We start from the raw sequence: 16576 nt of genomic DNA, 5'->3' as shown, positions 1-16576 counted from the left end.
TATGCCACACTATGTTTAAAACGGTCCTAAGTCTTGAGGGAACAACAAACAAGACACACCGAATCCTAGTTCTCAGAGAGCTTAAAAATCCCTTGTCAAGGGGTTAATCTTCATAATATATAAGGAACTCACACAACTGAACAATAGAAAAACAAACAACCCAATCAAAAAATGGGCAGCGGATCTGAACAGACATTTTTCCAAAGAAGATACACAGATGGCCAATAAACACATGAGAAGATGCTCATCATCACTAATCATCAGGGAAATGCAAATCAAAACTACACTAAGATACCACCTTACACCTGTTAAAATGGCTATAATCACTGACTAAAAATAACAAATGTTGGAGAGGGTGTAGAGAGAAGGGAACCCTCAAACACTGCTGGTAGGAATGCAAACTGGTGCAACCACTATGGAAAACAGTATGGAGATTCCTCAAAAAACTAAAAGTAGACCCACCATATGACCCAGCTTTCCCACTACTGGGTATCTACCCAAACAATTTGAAATCAACAATCCATAGTAGCATATGCATCCCTATGTTCATTGCAGCACTATTCACAACAGCCAAGACGTGGAAACAATCCAAGTGCCCATCGAATGAGGACTGGATAAAGAAGATGTGGTATATATATATAATGGAAAACTACTCAGCCAGAAAAAAGACAAATTTATCCCATTTGCAACAACATGGAAGGACCTGGAGAGAATTATGCTAAGCCAAATAAGCCAGTCTGAGGAAGACAAACACCAGATGATTTCACTCATATGTGGAAATATAAGCAAACACATGGACAAAGAAAACAGTTCAGTGGTTACCAGGGGAAGGGGTGTGGGAGGTGGGCACAGGGGGTGAAGGGGAGCACTTATGTGGTGACAGTCAAGAAATAATGTACAACTGAAATCTCACATTGATGTAAACTATTATGAACTCAATAAAAAAAAATCCCTTGTCAAAGTGCTTGGCAGAGTGGGCATTAAAAATAAATTTTATTTATTTTGCTCATTTGCAGAGATCCTCCAAATAAAGTCTCACCTCCAGTCTGCGGACTGGCTCCTGGTCTTGACATGGGATAACAGGGCATAGCCTTTCCTGAGGACTCCAAAGGAAGATCTCTTTTCGATGTTTTGATTATAAAGAAGTTGCAATTCACTAGTGATGTTTTAAAGCACGTGTGCTCCGATGTACTTTTGAATCCTCTAAAGAGCCAAGGAGGGAGAAACAGTGTCCTCAGTGAATGGTGGCCAACTCAGGTGGTCTGGAGCCTCTAGAGTCACATGGGCCACCAGGCTGTATTTAGGGCTGTGTGTTTGCTAAAAAATCTCACAGATGACTTCGGCTGGCCCTGCCTGGGTGGCTGGAACATGTGAGCACAGGAGCCTAATGGCAGTGCTCAGGCAGAAGAAAGAGAGCAAGGAAGTATAGTGCTTAAGAGAATGGGCCTCAGGGTCCAAATCCTGGGAATCTCTGCTCTCCAAGAGGTTAGCTCCGGGAGCCAAGCTGCGTTCCTATACGTCTCTGCTCTAGCATTCCTCTATCCTTAAAATGGGGACAATAATAATTCCCTTCCCACTTGTCATGAAGACTAAATAAAATGATGCATGTATGCATATGCCTTATGTCTGATACAGAGTAGATATTTGATAAACATTAAGGCCAATTTTCCAAAACTGAATGAGGAGCAATCTGGAAACTTCTGCAGAGAGCAGGTGGAGATGAGCATGCAATAAGGCTCCGGAGAACTTCCTTTCTGCTCAAAACCTGAAGAGAGAAGAACTGGAGCTGATACAAAGGACTCAGTAACGACACCATGTGGACACGAGCTGTGGGGGCCGTTGGGATGCATTGAGTTCACGTGATGGTTAAACATATTTGAAGGAGAGAAGAAAAGCAATCTAGCTTTTGCTTAGGAATGATCTGGGAGGGCCCAGAAGGGACCTGTTACTTGACTCTCTAGGAAGCTGCACAGTGATTGATTTTCATGTCTCTGAGAATGGACTTCAGCTTTGCACTCAGATAGAAGAAAACGGACTTTTGTCAGATTATGTCACTGGCATCTTAAATATCCATCATGTCTTGAATGCAACCAGAGCCTCCTCAGGCCCCGTGTACTTGGGACCTGAGTCACAGATGCTGTGGTGCAGGGTTTTGACCTTCTTGGCTCCTATTAGTCGTGGTCACCAGAGACAGGCTGTGGCTTCTCCAAGGGCATGTCTGTCTCATGCTTTCCCTTGATCGCTGATTTTGTCCTCTCTCTTTTGTGATGTAAAGAGAAAAGAATTTATGGCTTTTGAAATTACACCTCTTCAGGAGATGGGCACACGTTTGATAGCAGGAATAAAAATAAAGCATCTGATGGTAAACAAGTTAAATCAGCCATAGATAGCTATTTCTTGGTCTTTTTGCTATTTTCTTGCTTTATTATCTTTTGTGTATAAAGCTCCAACTTTGTTAATGATTAAAAATATTTTTTAAGGTGAAATTTCCATTTCAATTCAATAAACTTTTGTAAGTGCCTTCTATGTGCCAACCATGGGATTGGCCATCCATTGGACTGATTCTCTCTCCTCAATTTACAAGACCTGAAGGAAGTCAGTGTATTACTGTGACACAATGTAAGTGTTGTATAGAAGTGTGTACCAGGTACAATTTCAGTACATAAGAGGGAGGGGTTGGATCCATGTTCACAAGTCACAGAAGGTACACAGAGAGGAGAATCCTGAGTTAAATATTAAATGATGAGCAGAAGTTGCCCCTGCAAATAAAAAAGTACAGATCTGTGGGAAAACAGCTTGACTCATGAAATGCAAGTAGTTCAGCCTGACCTGTTTATAGAACCTGAGAGAAGGCACAGAGGGAACTGAGGCTGAGAAGGGACCAGAGTCCAGCCCAGGGAGGATCTTGAATATCAGCTGAAATGATGTTGGCACCATCTTGTAGGTGATGGAGCGACAGCTACAGGTTTTAGCGGGGCAGGGTTATGATCACATGCTGATGAAACATAAAGCAAACATGTCATATGAGCACCAGAGGTGTCTTATTAAATTCAAACTCATTTTTTTATCTAATATCCACTTACCATTTCCAAATCTCTTAGTCTGGGAGGTATAGAAAAAGCACTCAAAAATGGAACCCATTGTCTCAAGGGATCACTTTCCAAATTGTAGAGGATCTGACAAGGAAAGAAAGAGGAACAGGTTTCCCATTAACTTTTTTAATTGGCATAAAGCCGCATCGATGACCTATGCCAACAGCAATGAGGAAAATAACTTTATTTCTTCTTGAGAACCCTCCACTTCCCGCTCACAGCACAGGTATCATGAGTCATGGCCTCCCACCTGCGTCTGTGGTGCATCCAACCCACACAGGCTGCAGCGGTTCCCTAGTTCTCTGTGATATTTCCTGAAACTTGGGTGGGTCACTTTTGCTTTGACTTGGTTCCCAGATCCCAGAGACAGAAGAATCTATGCAGCCTGTGGCTGGTGATATCAGACCCACAACCAGACCTCGTCTGGGAACAGGTCAGCAACCTGGGACTCTAGGTCCTAGACACTCCCCTAGCATCACACGGTAGATGTTCTCAGGACATTAAGTGTCCGAGGAATTAATGATTGTTTGGGACAATCATAGTTACTGATCCTGTGGCTGCATATCTCACAGCTCTGGCCTCGCCCAGGATGGCCATGACCTCCACGTGCTTGCTATTATGTCTCATGTCCAGTTAACTTTTAACCTAAATGACATAAGTGTACATTTTTAAACCAGTTGTAAACTCTGAAAAAATTATAGAATGATAATGTCATCCTATTTACATTCTCCCTCCATATCACCTCCTCAGTTCCAGAATTCAGACAAATAACGAAAAGTTTCAATGGAAAGAACATTCTTCTTTGTTTTGATCTGTGAAGAGCCCAAGTTTCAAAAATTCCTCTCATTTTGTACAATTCATTTTCCTCTGTCTGTCTGTCTGGAGAAACCATAGTTTGCTTAAAGGATGATATCAGAACTGGGTAACCTCAACTGCTCTTACCAGGCACTATCCCAAATGGCAATAGTGAAAGCTTAGAAATGATCTCCCAGTGGCAACGAGAACAGTGCAGCTTCAACAAGGGCATGAAAGCACCAGGACTGGTTCTGCTGACGAGTGCTGTGGAACTGGGGATGGGATTGCTTCATTTCTGGCTGCAGCATCAGGCCCCTATCAGGGATCCAAAACGTACGGAGCATCTACAACACATCAAACACTTTGCAGGGGGCTTCAAACATGTGGTCTAATTCAATTGTCACAAAAAACTTCAGCGTGGGCATTACGATCCCTCTTTTAGAGAAAGAGGAGCCAAGCTAAGGAACTTGCCCAAGATTGTATTTGGGTGAGCTAGGATTTGGACCTACATCCATCTGGCCTCGAAAGTCATAATTTTCCACTTGACTGTTTTTTCTGCAGCCTCAGAGATAGGAATAGACATTTCCAGGCAAAGACATTTAGTTCCGAGGACTCAGGGAAGTCAATCAGACAAATGGAGTTAATTAAAACAATAACAATGACAACTAAAACAAATAACCAGGAAAACAATTTAGTTTAATACCTAAACTTCCCAAACTTTGTCACTGTCCTTATTTAGCAGGGATGTCGAGAGGCATACAATATGGCTTTTAGGTCGCTGAAACTCTCAATCAGGTGGAGAAGAAGATATATACATAAATAACTCAATCCAATTCATCCAGTCATTTGTTCATTCATTCATTCATCCATGCCTGGAGCTATAGTAGGCACTGAAATAAAGATATTGAACAAGTAGACCCAGTCCCCACATTCAGGGAGCTTGCAGAGCAGCAGAGGAGATATACATGAAATAAATGTAAGCCCAATGTCAGCTGGGGTCACCAATGCCCTTCAGATCCAGAGATTCTGCCCAAGTTCCCATCTCATATGCTATGGAAATTCCTTCATTTCCCAAGATCTCGGGAAATTCCCGGGAACTTACAGTTCATCTAATCACCTTTGGCTCCCATTTTTCATTTGAGGGCTTACTCTTTTACATGGGCTGACAGGCAAACACAAACTTCTAATACATGCTCGACCCTTCGTGGAAGAACAGCATCTCTCTCAGAGCTTCCTTGGGGCTGCCCTATCCAGCAGACACACACCTTCTCGTGATGACTGAATGGCCTGCGCTGAGGACAGACTCCCCTGTAATTGGAAGGCTCCTCTTCCTTTCCTGCTGTCTCCAGCATGGTTCTATAAATTACTCAGAACCTTTGCTAATCTCTCTTCTTTCTTCTCCTTTCTTTGCCCTCTCTACTAGCCCCAAATTCCAGTTCATAGTTCATAAATGCTCATTTTATCTCTCTCCTTCTTGTCCCTCCAACGCAGTTGCTTAGAGCCCTACCTGCTATTCCTGGGCATCTGATCAAAGTTCCTAAACAAAAAGTACCCTTCTTTAGGCATTTCTAGCTGAAGAAGTAACACTATTTCTCACCCCAATGTGTAAAAAGTTACAAAACTAATGATACACCTGATGGTGACAGAAAAAGAGCAGGATGCTATGAGAGTTGTAATAGGAGGACTCGGAATAGGCAAGGTTCTGCAGAGGAAACACACAAACAAACTAACTGAACTAGCTGAAAACAGTGAAGTCGATTTCTCATGTGCCTCACAAGTCATTTGCTGGTCCACAAGGATGCCACTCTTAGTAGTCACTCAGGCATCCAGGCTGATGGAGATTCTATCTCAACCCATAATCGTAAGAGCTGGGATGAAAAAGAGAGCATGGCTAACCACACACTACTTCTTAAAGCCATTTCTGATCACTACCGTTGACAAACACAATGCTCACTTTCACTTGGCCAGGCCTTTTTCAATGGGAAGAGAAGTGTCCTCTACTCGAGAGGGAGAGCAAATAGCTACAAATGACAATACGGTCTCCCACAGTCTGCCATTCTGATCACAAATATTAATTTCATTCCCCTTTTTGCTTGCAAATACATGAATTCCTTACGCAAAGGAAATAGCTCCTCTGGCTCTGGAGATCTATACTGTATACTAAAAAAAGAAAAACAAAGATGAAAATTCTCTCTCTACAAGCAATACATCAATGATGGAAGAGAGACTGCATAATTTCAATAAACACTCTAAAACCCCATTGACAGACGTTGCTTTACTAAGACACTGTTCTGTTCCTTGGTCCATTGATCAAATTCTTCCTTGGTCCCACCCTCCTTTTAATTATCCTACTTGGACACATTTGAAGAGATCAGTATAGAATACCTCTCCTGAAGACTCAGCAGATTCTTAGCAGGCTTCCTTTCTGCATAAGGTTGGACGCCTAAGACACAATTTAAGTCTTAAGGATCACTCTGTTTTAGTTCAGACTAGTGTCCTCTTAGTAAGACAGTTTCTCAAAAATGGTGTCAGTCTCTTTTCCACTTTATTTCAAATAACTACATCCAAAATCACTTTTTGGATCTGCATTTTTATCCCTCTAGACTTAACTGCTTGTACCTTGAGTCTACTGGATTTCCAAAGAAGAGAAAAGGTAATTCTGTCTCTATCTGAACCATTTTATCCAACTGAAAGTAATTCAGTAAAATTTTACAAGGTTTAACAAAGACTTCAATGTTTCTCAGGATTTGGCCCTTGTCCCTGGCTCGATTTTAACCAACCTATGGGGCTCAAAGTTGGGAGACTAAGAATTGATTGCATCTTCCAACCTTTCAATTTATTGATTATAGGTTTTTCATTTCTTTTTCTTCCTGTTCGTAAATTGGACAATTCTTTCCTGATCTTATCTCTTCCTCATAGACCCTCCTTAAATGCAAATATTACCAAAAAACTCGTGCCACCAAAAGTCTGAATTCCCATTTACTTGTCTAAAGCTATGTATGATCTTCTTAGAACATATTTGCCTTCCCATTTCCCATGGATGGCAGTTTTCTAAGTGTTTCACTGTGATCTGACATGGGTCACCATCCTTATAAACCCTAAGATTTCCTTACTTTTCACTGTCCAGCTCTGAAGCCAGGGCCACATGTTCTGCTCACCACAGTCAATCAGGGTCCCACACTGACAGGTATTCCATCTTTGGCACATGTGTTCGAGATCTCAGGGTGGAAAAGAAAGAGAGTATGGTGAATAAAGTGTCAGCTCTTAAATCTTCTAGCTGGAAGTGACATGTATTTTCCACTGACATTTCATCAGTCAAAGCTAGTCACGTGTCTAAGCCATGAGATGTTTATGGGGTGAAGGAGGGCAGTGCCCTCCTAGGGAGAAGGCGTAGATATGTTTGAACACAGAGGGGAAAAAATCTAGTATGAAGAGTTAGGGAAGACCTTTCTATCGGCATGATATTTAATCAGAAAAACAATTTGGTGTCAGCATTTTGAGTAAAGGCTTCAACATGTGCTACATACCCAAGACAAGAAACATTGCACAGTCTCAAAGAGACAGCCCACATGGAACGAGAAGATGGGGCGACTGCTGGCAGGGGCCAGATAATGACGAAATGTCATAAGTACTTTCATAGAAACACACAAAACTGCCATTGTGAGGGGGAGAAAATATTCAGATTTCAGGAATTTTGAATGTTTCTTGGAGAAGTAGGACAATAGATACTGATTAAGATTTTTCAGATGGAAGTTTATTTGGGAACTTTTAGAGTAAGCATTGGTATTTCTCAAAAGCAGCAACCAAGTAGCCAAACCCAGCTTTCCTGGGGTGTAAAAGGAGGGCAAGCAAAGTAATAGCTAACTCCAGAGGCTTGGCAGTGGGTGTGGTGACCAAATGGAGCCTCAAGGCTACACAATGAAAGGATCACTAATTGCTGGGTTTGCTTTCCTTATCACAATTGTTCAGTGTGGTTCTTAATCCACACCAGGAGGATTCAAACAACAGGAGTAGATTCTCTTTAAATGCATAATCTTAAACCTCAATTGATACTAATTCCTGGCACTAAAACTATGTTTTCCCAGTATTGTATTTCCATATCCTCTTGTTACTGAAATCTCTACCATTCTCCCACATGCACTCTCAGACTCACTGAAAATAGAAACCATCGGGCTCATAAATCCTTGTATTCCCACCACTGAACCAGTGGCCTGTCTATACATGCACCTACGTTTTCTTTCCGCCCAAGATTAAAAAGGAAGCCAAGTCCATTCTCTTATCAAAGCCAATCCTACCTATCCTCGAATTCCATCTTCATTCACTTTCCCAAGGACTTGATCCTTCAGTTGTTTTCTTCTCTCTCCTACCTCATTAATCTTTCTTTCTAATGTATCATTCTAATCAGTAGACATACATTGTCCCAGAATTTCCCATCTTCAGAATGAAAAAAAATCATTCCTTGACCTCCTAGCACTTGTTAGCTAACAGATTATTTCTCTACTCCCTTTACATGTTCCTTGAGAATTGTCTAAGATGCGGTCTCCATTTCCTCTATTCTCATCAATTTTAACCGAACGTTGGGACTTCCTGCTCCAATTATTCCTTTAAATCTGCTCTTGGTCATCAGTGAACTCCATGCCTTCCTGGCAATTCTTTTACATCTCCTTCGCCACTTTCATTCTACCAAACCCCTGGGGCTTGCAGTTTCTCCAAGCTCAGAACAGTTTTCTCTTCGCGCACCTTCCTTTTGGATGAGTACATCAACTCCTATACTTTGTTAACTGATATAAATACAGGCTCATCAATTATGCATCTAAAATATACTCTGAACCTGTTCTCTGTCCTCCGTCCTAGTTTCTACCATCTTAGTGCAGGTTGCCATTAGCTCTCACTCAGATTATTGCCAACATCCTCCTAACAGGGGTCCCAACTTTCTCTTCTCTAATTCATTCTCCAGACAGTACTGTTCTTAAATTATAAATAAGATCATGTTACTGTCCTGTTTAAATCCTTCCAATGCTTCCTACCCTTCTTCTCACGCCCCTCAGAACCATGGCCCATCTCACCATGGCCCACAATGCTGGGCATGACCTGGCCGCTGCCCATCTTGCTGACCTCACCTCTTACCACACTCCTATCTGGTCACAACTCTCCAGTTAGCTCTCTGACCCTCAAACATACTGAGTTGCGTTTTTTCCCCTCCTCTATGTCCTTATGAATGCTATTACCTCTACCTTTATTGGTTTCTGTCTCCCTTTCATTTAACTACTTCTGCTTCTCATAGTTTGTTCTCAGGTTAAATATCCTTGCTCAAAGAGGACTTCCCTAACCATCCATCTGTCCATTTTTTCTTAACTTAGCTCTTTTTTTATTTGTTGTACTTGATGCAAACTGTCAGTGATTTTATCCAATTGACTGTTCTTTAAGAATATTGTTGCTGCATTGTTTTGTTTTGTTTTAGTCTCCTCACTAAGATATATACCCTAAAAGGGCAGAAGCCACATATCTTTTTCTCCATTTTATCCTCAATGATGGGTACATTGCCTGAAACACAATAGATATTTGTTGAATAAATGAAATCCAGGAGCATAGCCCAAGGCCAAGGGTTGCTCTAATTTCGCCATCTGTGCCAATCAAATTAAACTATTTGTGCAATTTTCAGACTTTGAAATACATTGAATTTAGGTGCTACAAAGTGATGATGATTTCTTTTCTCTTTCTCCTTGCTCCCCCATCCTACTTTTAGAGCTTATCTGCAAGGCTGACATAAATCCCATAATGATGATACATATGCTAAAGTCAATAGGAGTTTCTACCGATTCTTCATGTTACTCAACAAATTAGAGAATAATTCTATTTAGCAAGGAGAAGATGGCTCTCTCATCACATTAAAATATATTAAATAAAGATTCATTTAAGTAGAATCTACTAGCACAGTATATTAAAGATAAAAATGGACAATAGACTCAAGAAGAGGCAGTATTTCTCCTGACTATACTTTCTATTGTGTGTGGGTACTGAGAAATACATTCTGGACTAACTGTCTAAATTTCTATGCTGCAAGTCATAAGCAGAAATCATAGGAACAGACTTTCGAAAACTCTTATATGGCTCGCCCCTTCTCAGGCAACCCAGGAATTCCACTGACCATAAAATGAGGCAAGACACAACCAAGAAAATAAAAATACACAAATGCTGATGAACACCAGCCCAAATCCTCTTGCTCAGTAGATGTACCTGCTGAGTAACAGAGTCGCACGCTCGCTCAGTGTGTACATGGCCTGGAACACAATAAATATTTGAAGCTTTTCATTCCCCCTTATCTGTATCTGATTCATAGACTCCCAGCCTACAAAAATGGTAAAGCCAGAGAGCACATATGGAACAGACTTATATCGTGCGATGTTGGCCTTCTAGGAACAATTTTTAATCAAGAAACTAGACAGTGTCAGGAAGAGCTCATGTAGCTTGTGTGGAATTTCCTATAAAACTAGGCTCAAAAAGGAATTGCAGACTGCTTCTAACTCTCCACCATTGTCAGAGAAGCTGACCAATCGCAAGATTCACACTCAAGATAACAGAACAACACTAGATGACTACTTTGCACATGACAGGAAATAAGGGAGTGCTGTGCATGTCAATCTGAACTTAGGATCAGCTACGAAAGACAGAAACTGGCAGCACCCAAGTACGTTAGCCCAAGGATGTCCTCAAACCTGGAAGAGACAGCTCATCCCGGATGAGAAATACATCATGTAATCTATAAAACACCAAAGCAAAAGAAACAGGAATGTGTAAATTAACAAAAAAAAAAAAAAAAGAGAGAGAGAGAGAGAAAGAAAGAAAAGAAGGAAGGAAGCTATCTCTTATTACAACACATGGGATGCTGTTATGTTATTCTTGTTGCATGCCATCAAGTTGGCTCTCACTCCTGGCAACCCTATGAATGAGTGATGCCCGGTGTCCTCTCCTCAGTAGCCCTCCCCAGCTCCTGTAGACTCACGCCTATGGCTTCCTTTACAGAGTCAGTCCATCTTGTATTTGGTCATCCTCTTTTCCTGCTACCTTCTACTATTTCCATTATGATTCTCATATTATTGTCTTTTCCAAAGAATCCTGCATCTCATGATGGGCCCACAGTAGGACAGCCTCAGTTTTATCATTTTTGCCTTCATTGATAGTTCGGGCCTAATTCGCTCTGGGACCCACTCATTCATCTGTCTAGCAGTCCAGGGTATTTGTAGAGCTCTCCTCCAATGCCATATTCCAAATGAATCCATTATTTCCTGTCACTTTTTCACTCTCCATCTTTCCTACCCGTACATAGTAATTGGGAATATGAGCATATAATCTTGGCCTTGTTCTCTAGTGACACTTCCTTACACTTGATGATATTTCCTAATTCTTTCTTTACTGCCCTTCCAGGTCTGTGTTCTCATGGTTTCTTGGCTGCAGTCTCCGTTTAAATTGATGACTGAACCAACGTAAACAAAATCTTTAACAATTTCAATGCCTTCATTGTCTGTGTTACAGTTGTGTGGTTCTTTTTTTGTTGTGATCTTTATCTTCCTGATGTTCAAACGCAGCCCTGCTTTGGCACTTTCTTCTTTCATTTTCTTTAGAAGTCGTTTCAAGTTGTTCTGCATGACTGACTGACTGCTGCTTTCTGCCGGTAAGATGGTGTCTTCTGCCTATCTTAGATTGTTGATATTTCTTTCACCAATTTTCACTCGTCCTTCATTGGAGCTCAGCCCAGTTTTTTGTATGATATGTTCTGTGTACTGATTAAGCAGACAGGGAGATAAAATGCACCTCTTTGCTTAACGGAAACCGTTCTCCCTCTATATTCTGTCCTGGCAGTGGCTTCCTGCCCACAATCCAGAGTTAAATTCATCTCATAAAGTATTCCATTTATCAAAGAATAACAAATAGATATAAACTAGACACTGATTTCATGAAATTCAAAAAATAAAAAGTCAACTCCAATGAAAGTAAAAAGAATGAACTAAAAACAAATAAAAATATAGAAAATAATAAAACAGATAAGAAATTTTAAGAATCAATCTTTTGACATAATGAACAATGAAACAGCAAATGAAAATAAAGGTGTTAGAAATAATAATGGGGCTATAACAGCAGACACAACAGAGTGCAAAACCTGAGAGGCTGTCAGACACAGGGTTAAATGCCAGTTACTTTTACAATCTTGTTTACTGGATAATTTCCTGGAAAATTTTAAGTTGTCAAAATAGTAACAAGAATGATTAGACTACCAATAAGAACAATACTATGAATTTATTTTTTTTCAAAATTTTAAGAAAAGATTAATTCCAAAATATTTAATACAATCCAGAGCATAGACAGAAGCATGCACTGTTACCCAATTTGCTTTGCAAAACTTTTAAAACACTGCTATCAAGATTTGAGAAAGTATAACAATAAAAACTGAACACTGGGATTAAAGATACATTATTAAGTTTAACATTTTATTTTACTTTTAAAACATGCAAATTACATTTGTTCACCACCACTGCAATATAGCTCTAATGTCTTTTCTTTGATATGTCTATTGATCAGAATTCTGTGTTATGTTTTTAAACAAACATGTCATCTGAATTTCAAGTTTCGGTTTCTTAAAAGTGCAAAGTGAATGTGAAGACATTTAGAAAGCAATCTAAGTCCAGAAACTTCACGATGCAGGATTAGAGAGACTGTGGGAGAAACTGTGTAGATGTCATTAATATCACAGGTTCTGGAGCAGGTCCTGTTAAGCAATAAATGTACGGGTAGCTTTAGCCATTATAGATGCTCTCCATATGAGAAACCTCCTCTAAACAACTGATACTGTGAAAGTGGAGAAGGAAATGAAAGATTAACCAGCGCTCCTGAAGGCCAGCCCTCAGACATCTGTCCCACTGCAGGGGGTGGCTCTTACTGTGTGCAGCCACCCCAGCACCCCAACCCCTCAGTACAAGAGCAAAGATGTGCACACTGAGGATGCTTGTCTGACAACCTGTGTGTAGCTCAAGGTCGGCCATGCATCTCTTCATACAGACTGTCCTCCCTAGGGACAGCCTGGAGAGGAGCAGGAAGGAAAGGAGAGGGTGATATGGAGAGAAGTCACTGAGGGGCAGCAGTCCCATCAACTCTGTAACTCAGAGCCTGAAAAGCCCTCCCTCAGGAGCTGGCTGAGAGACTCAGCAGCTGGTCCCCCAGCAGAGCTCACCTGTGCTCCGGGCTGAGCAGGATGCAGCTGAGTAATGCTGGCTTACCAACTCTACCCTCTACTTGTGTAGTCATACAAGAAGAAGAAGAAAAAAAAAAGAAAAATCTTTCAATATGATTTTTTTTAAATGGTGCTAAAGACTTTAAAGTCTTATTTTTTGCCCTTTTACCAGATAGCTAAGAGTATCTGCATTTCGTATGAAGCATGGATTTGCTTTGGTTTTTGTTGTTTTTTTCCCCTCCTAAACGAACTCTTTTTGATAATCAAAAACTCTTAAAAATGTTGTTTATTTCCAAAACACCTTAACTATTTTTAAATTGTCTCATATGCAACCAAGCAGAGATTTTAAAAATGCAATTAAAATGTACATGAAATCTTTTCAATACGAATTTTTTCAAAGTAAAAACCTGTAGGAACTGTTAACAAGAGTTTTACGTCAAAACTTTTTAAATGGTTAGGAATATTCCGGTGAATGAAAAAAAGACAAGAACAAATGCCATTGGAGCTATTTGAAATAAAAAAGACCAGTCCATTTATAATTCAAAGATTATACCTAGATATACCAAGTATATTTAGATATACCAAATTCTACTAAAATATAATTTGAAGATTATGTTTAGATTATGCCTTACATATCCTAAGAGAATCAACTGAAAAAACTATTAGACTCAATAAGTTAGTTAGCAAAATAACCAGATAAAAAATAGCTATAGAAAATTCAAAATCTTTCTTAGAAATTAGCAACAAGCTTTTAGAAGATTTAATGAAAAAATGACCACTTTGAGAATAGGAGCAGAAATAATAAGTACCTAGTATAAATTTTGCAAGATTTATGTGTAAAATATATAAAAACCAATAAACAAACAAAAATATTTCCATGATCTATAAAATAAACGTGAATACGTAGAGTGTTAACTATATTCTGGATGGGAAAATTGAATTCTATAAGCATCTTTTTAAACCTTTTAAAATTGTTCATAATTAATTTATGTGATTAAATAAAGCAAACCGTATCTCTAATGGGAGAACTCACTATGAGAACGTGGTAAACCACAAGCTGTCATCTTTGCCACCAAATGGAGAGCGTGGTAGAAAACGAGGAAAAGGTCTAAGATGAAAGAGCTTACTGATGTGTTTAAAGCAGAAAAAGAGAGAGAGAATATTGTTTAAAATCATAGATTAAAACATGCTTGAATTTACTTTTATTTTTTAAGCAAGTTTGAGCGAGGTGTCTGTGTCTGTCTTGCAATTGAAAGCGAATAATAATAACCAATAATACAATAATATTATGAATGAAAGTAAACTCTCAAATGCTAATAGCAATTTATGGTTTACAAAGCATCTTCACATTTATTATCTCTTTTTATCGTTCAGCAGCTTATAAAGACAAACCTCAGTGTAACAAGTGATTTGCACAAAATTACACATTTTTTCAAGTTGTATGGCCCAAAAGAGAACTTAGCTATTATATTTGTTATTTAAGCTAATGTTAAATTTAGCAAGATCTCAAAGGTGGAGTGAGTCTTTCTGTTCTGGGCTTGAGTCTTCTCTGTTCTGGGTAAGCTACAATTATCTGCTAAGTAATTAATCTACTCAAAAAGAAATCTCACTGTCAATTTGGAGAGTTGAATTCATTTTGCAGCAGAAAAAATTCTCTCTACTTTCATCTCTTTGGAGAGATTTTCAATTAATCCCTGCAGAGGGTGTTCTCATGCGTGTTTGGTAGCCTGTCTGTACACAACTTCTCTGTGAATAAAATAAAATTCCTAAACAAATACAGGTCCAGACATACAGATTGTCTTGTGCAAACTGCACCCATGCATACTAGGTCAACAGTTTCTCCAGCACTCACTCAGCACGTTTAACAGTCAGTCTCTCTTTCATGCAATTAGATAGAAGCTGGATTAATTACTTCAATCAGGTTAATCCCTGTGGGGTGATCAACATATTGTAAGGAAGCGATTTACCCCTATTAGTTTACCTTAGGATCAAGCTTATTAGTAAATAAAAGCTTGGGATTGTTAATGGTACTTTACCTAAAATAGCATAAGATATTTTATAAAAATTGTCTCAGGAGTTTTCCCAAATACTAACACTGTCTTCTTTTCATGATAAGTCCAATTTCCAGATGGAAAAGATTAGTTTAAAGGCTTAAATTATTCTGTCATTGACTGTTAAGGTTAGGGGAGATGATGAAGAGCATAAAGCCTAACCTGGTACATCACAAATGAGAGTACAGCCTAGAGTGATGAGGTGGCTTGCCCAAGGTCACACACTTGGTGTCAGAGGTGACACTGGGAGCCAGCTCTTCTAAATCCCTACTTGATACTTGTTACTGAAATCCACTCACAGGAGCAAAGGCAAACCAATCTACCTTTCCTAAATTCCGGGTAAATGCATCAAAAATCAACTATCTAATTAAAAAATATAGATTAAAATAAGATACCTTTATCTCAGTTCTGTTGTACTATGCCTTTTGTTTGGGATGAAAGACATTGAAAGCCTCTAATAGGACTTTCTGGTATCACATTTCCAAAAATTAGTGAGCAATGTTAATAGTTTTGTGTTGACTCTCTTTTCTACCATTCTCACGGAATAGAGCAGTTTTTATATCCTCAGATTGAATGCCTTCTGAAATAATAATGAAAAGATTATTTCTCAGATTTGTATAGTGCTTTGCATCATTATATACATTATCCCACTTTAGGGGGCTTTGTTTTGCAGCAATAGATTTAAAAAAACAGAAAAGTGGTCTGGATAAGGCCCTGCTGTAACCAAGACCTGAAACATGGAGAGTTGGCTTTATCGGGAGCAATGGGGGAGGCTGGAAGGACAGTGAGGAGGTTTACATGGAGGCTGGAAGGACAGTGAGAAGACTGACACTAGAGGCTTAAAAGACGATGACCCATGTTTTGTAGTAATAGAACAAGTGGTAAAACTACGGTTTGCATTAACCTGGAAAATGGAAAACATACCAAATTAACATACGCATGCAGATAAAATTTCTAGGCAGAATATTGAAAGTGCCAATTGGCTTCTGTTAGCTGCATATGATAAGAGATGCGAAGATGAAGATGAGCTAAAGAGAGAACTACTCAGTATGCAAGCAGAATTTCCAATCCAGACTTACCAGGTCGAAAAATAAAACTGTTTCACATTTCCAGGCTCTCCAGCTGGCACAAGACTCTCAAAATGAGAAATGGCCTCAAGGTAAAGAGTAAATCAAGAATGTGTCATAAGACCCTTTGTTAAGACCCTGAAAAGACGTCAGTCTAGTAGCTTATCTCAACTAGGAAAAAAGCACTTCTAAGAATCTTAAAGTGTTCTTTCACTGCAGCAGTACCCTTGGTCCAAAGTAGAGAGAGCTCGCTCAAAAAGATTTATGGGTGTGGCTTTTGGGACATGGAGTGAGTGGCAATCAGATTTGTAGAAAGCTCACAATGTTTTTAAAGGATTGTACAAG

General features: G+C 39.5%; 1 long non-coding RNA gene across 1 annotated transcript; it reads right to left on the bottom strand.

The window, feature by feature from the left end:
* Positions 1–965: 965 nt before the first annotated feature.
* LOC102150362 (uncharacterized) lies at positions 966–13145 on the bottom strand. The gene is made up of 4 exons (XR_002800351.2): positions 13114–13145; positions 7001–7105; positions 3084–3176; positions 966–2759 (listed from the first exon to the last, which is right to left on the bottom strand). It is a non-coding gene; the product is annotated as an uncharacterized lncRNA (long non-coding RNA).
* Positions 13146–16576: the final 3431 nt, after the last annotated feature.

The sequence above is a fragment of the Equus caballus genome, chromosome 15 (assembly GCF_041296265.1).
Source record: "Equus caballus isolate H_3958 breed thoroughbred chromosome 15, TB-T2T, whole genome shotgun sequence".
Taxonomy (NCBI): Eukaryota; Metazoa; Chordata; class Mammalia; order Perissodactyla; family Equidae; genus Equus; species Equus caballus.
Note: the sequence above shows the minus strand (reverse complement) of the source record. Positions and strands in the feature narration are given on the sequence as shown.